This window comes from Neovison vison, chromosome 5 (assembly GCF_020171115.1).
Source record: "Neovison vison isolate M4711 chromosome 5, ASM_NN_V1, whole genome shotgun sequence".
In the NCBI taxonomy this organism is placed as follows: domain Eukaryota; kingdom Metazoa; phylum Chordata; class Mammalia; order Carnivora; family Mustelidae; genus Neogale; species Neogale vison.
The window spans coordinates 119257135-119261527 of record NC_058095.1 but is presented as its reverse complement, the minus strand read 5'-3'; the positions used below and the strand labels follow the sequence as shown (position 1 = coordinate 119261527).

Sequence of the window (4393 nt, the reverse complement as noted above, 5' to 3'; positions counted from 1 at the left end):
AGATGATACAGAAGACAGTAAAACTGCAGGAATGTAAGTTAAATAAAGGGGGATTAATGTGTGATTCTGTAATTTTCCATTAAAATGACAACTCAGCTATTCTCTAGATATATGGAGAATGTGATGATTAAGCTGAATTTTAAGGCATTAATAAGAGTTAGATTTTTGTTTATATTAGCATTATATAAGCAGAGAGGGGGAACAGGAGAGACTGTTATGTAGCTAGTGGTTTAGCTATAATACTCTGGGTAAAGTCCATCTTATTAAAGAGACTTGTTTTTCTACCATGTTTACTCCCTAGGGTGATCTTGTCTTGCCTCATGATTTTAAATACCATCTATTTTTTCACAATGGGTTTGCATACACAGGTGTTATGCAAACCACCACTAAACTTAAACCAAAAGGGGAAAGGAAAAGGCTCATATCAACATTGTTATTATTGAACACATAGATTTGGGCAAATCTACCATTACTGGTCATCTGATCTACCAAAGTGGTGGCATCGACAAAAGAACTAATAGAAAAATTTGAGAAGGAGGTTGCTGAGATGGGAAGGGGCTCCTTCAAGTGTGACTGGGTCTTGGATAAACTGAAAGCTGAACATGAATGAGGTATCACTGTGGATATTTCCCTGAGGAAATTCAAGACCAAAGAATGTTATATGACCATCATTGATCCTCCAGGACACAGAGACTATATCAAAAACATGATTATAGGCACATCTCAGGCTGACCATGCTGTCCTGACTATTGCTGCCGGTGTTGATGAATTTGAAGCAGGTACCTCCAAGAATGGGCACACCTTTGAGCATGCCCTTCTAGCTTACACACTGGGTGTGAAAACAACTAATTGCCAGTGTCAACGAAATGGATTTCACGGAATCACCCTATAGCCAGAAGAGACACAAAGAAATCGTTAAGGAAGTCAACACCTACATTAAGAAAATCAGCTACAACCCTGACACAGTAGCATCTGTGCCAATTTTTGGTTGGAATGGTGACAACGTTTTAGAGCCAAGTGTTAACATGTTTTGGTTCAAGGGATGGAAAGTCACCCATACGGATAGCAATGCCAGTGGCATGATATGCTTCAAGCTCTGGATTGCATTCTGCCACCAGCTTGTCCAACTGACAAGCCCTTGCATCTGCCTCTCCAGGACATCTACAAAATTGGTGGTATTGGTACTGTCCCTGTGGCCCAAGCGGAGACTGGTATTCTTAAATCTGGCATGGTGGTCTCCTTTGCTTCAGTCAGTGTCACAACTGAAGTAAAATCTGTTGAAATGCACCATGAAGTTTTGAGTGAGACATTTGCTGGGGACAATGTAGACTTCAGTGTCAAGAACATATGTGTCAGAGATGTTCGTCCAGGCAATATGGCTGGTGACAGCAAAAATGACCCACCAATGGAAGCAGCTGGCTTCAAAGCTCACATGATTTTCCTGAACTATCTTGGCCAAATCAGTGCTCGGTATGCACCTGTGCTGGATTGTCGCCTGGCTCATGTTGCTTGCTAGTTTGCTGAGGTGAAGAAGACTGATGATGATCGTTCTGGAAAAAAGCTGGAAGACGGCCCCAAGTTCTTAAAATCTGATGATGCTGCTACTGTTGATATGGTGTGTTGAGACCTTCTCTAATTATCCTCCTCTGGCCTGTTTTTCTGTTTGTAATATGAGACAGACAGTTGCTGGGGGTGTCATTAAAGCAATGGACAAGAAGAGAGTTGGAGGTGGCGAGGTCACCAAGTCTGCTCAGAAAGCTCAGATAGCTAAATGAATATTATTCCTAATACCCGCCCCCCCCAGTGTTAATCAGTGGTGGAAGAATGGTCTCAGAACTGTTTGTGTCAATTGGCCATTTAAGTTTAATAGTAAAAGACTGGTTAAAAGTAACAATGCATCATAAAACCTTCAGAAGAAATAGAGAATGTTTTGTGGACCATTTGTTTTGTGTGTGTATGTGTGTGGGGGGCAGTTTTAAGTTATTAGCTTCTAAAATGAGTAGTTTTTAATGGAAATGACCAAAAAAGCTGACAGAATTTTGAGACCCATTAAAATAAAACTTTATTGAGAAAAAAATAATAAAATAAGTGAATAAATAAATAAATGCCATCTACTTGCTGATGACATCCCAATCTATATTTTACCCTATACTTCAGACTTGTGTATATCCTACTACTTACTCAATATCTCTATTCAGAAGTCCAACAGAATTTTTAATATAAATTATCTAAAAATAAAATATGTGATTCCCCTTCAAACACTTAATTACTGCAAATTCCCCCACGTAATTGCTGACATAAAAATCTTGAAGTCAGCTTAACTTCCTTTTTCCTTCAACACAGGTATTCTAGCTATATCTTCTCAAAGAATCTCACTTGATTTTTATTATCACTGGTGTTACTACTATAGTCCAAGCCTTGTGGATATTTTATAGTTTCTTAATAGGTTTCTCTGTGGGCTGCCTGGGTGGCTCAGGGGGTTAAGCCTCTGCCTTCAGCTCAGGTCATGATCTCAGGGTCCTGGGATCAAGTCCCCCATCGGGCTGTCTGCTAAGCAGAAAGCCTGCTTCCTCCTCTCTCTCTCTCTCTCTCTCCACTTGTGATCTCTCTCTGTCAAGTAAATAAAAAATCTTTAAAAAAAAAAAATGGGTTTCTCTGTGTCAACTCTCCTTCTTTCCAATCTTTTCTCATTATAGCAGCCAGATGGATCCCGCTTAAAAATGGGTTTCCATGTCATTCCACGTCATTCCTTTGCTTTGAAAGCTTCTCATATCACCTAAAGTGAAAGCCGCAGTTCTTACTGCAACCACATGGCCCTCTGTGATCTGGCCATTTGTTATTTCTGAACTCTAATCACCAACTTCTCACCTCTCTCACTCACTCTCTAGTCAAGTGCAAAGATCCTGTGGCATGAGTGTGCCTGCTGTATCTGAGACAAAGTGACAGCCATATGACTAGAGGTGACTTTGCTCAGACATAGCAGGCTCACTCATGTCACAGAATCTTTGCACTTGCTAATCTCTTTACTAAGAATCTTGTGCTCCAGATATCCACAAAGCTCCCTCTCTTGCTTCCTTCAAGCCACAACTCAAATGTCACATTCTCCTGAGATTTCACTATCTTACCTAAAACATATTATACATTTGTATCTTAGTTCTGCTTTTCAGGTTTTGTCTTTGTTTTTGGTTTTGATTTTGGTTTTTTTTTTTGTTGTTGTTGATGTGTTGTTACCTGCACTAGAGTATAAGATCTACAGAGACAGTGTCCTTACCATTAATAATTGGTTCTCACAAGGTGGTATAAACCAGCTCCAACACGCCTCTCCTCGTGGATATTTGTAATATGAATGGGAAAAAACTTCTCCTGTCCAAAGGCACTTTCTCATCATTGGAAATTCCATTATTAGAAGTGCCTTAGGATAAACATAAGCTTTCCATCTCTCTCTCTAAATGCTGACCTCTTGGGAAAAGAAACACATCAAGTTAAATGAATTATTAATACATTAGCATAAGATTATTAATTGCATATTTTGCTTCCCTGTTAACTTTCTTTTAGAATCACTAAAAAGTGGGGTTTTGCAGGTGAGGAAAAGACAAGGATAAACCTGAATAATGTAACAATACCTGGGTGAAAGAGACTGAACTGCTGCAGGAATAAGGAAGGGATATAGTAATGGATAAAGAAAGTATGGTTGACAGTCTGTGTATGGCCATTTGACCTTTTGAGTCTATGACAACCAGAACAATAGGACAGCCAGGGAATGAAGTGATGGAGAAGAACTTGCTTAGTTCTCAAGGTAAAAATACCAATTTAAATATAGGCTTTCAAATCATGAAGTTTAAGCTGAATTTTCATACACTGTAATCAGATTTACCTTATAGGTTTTTGTACCAAAAATATATTAAAAATCTAAATTAAATAACATTTTTAAGCATCTAGTATCATATGTGGCCAACAGTAACCAAGTAGTACCAGCTTTCATGAATTTAGCTATTCATTAATGATTTTTATTGATACGTTTGCATTACCACCATTGGAGATTCCATACAGTTTATATTTTTAAACAAAAGTAAAATGGATGTTCCACAGTATGGCAGTTTGGTATTACATTATTGGTAAAGGAATTCCCCTTCCATAAAATTCCTAACATTGGCTTAAAATAATTAAATAATGTCTTACACAAATGTAGAAATGTGTTCTCAGAAGAGGGAGGGTGTTATATTTTTCTTGGACTCTCTGAAAATAGATGTCAGAAAAAGAGTGTGATGGATACAAATAATTTCATTTCCATTTAGTAAATACATTGCCCTTAGTCTAAAATGGCATACAAAACAGATGGACAAAGTCTACTGCAGACGACAGATACCGTTCAAGAAATGTTTAAATGGGCATG

General features: G+C 38.2%; 1 pseudogene; it reads left to right on the top strand.

Moving 5' to 3' along the window:
• Positions 1 to 532: 532 nt before the first annotated feature.
• Positions 533 to 1775, top strand: LOC122907134 (annotated as a pseudogene).
• Positions 1776 to 4393: the final 2618 nt, after the last annotated feature.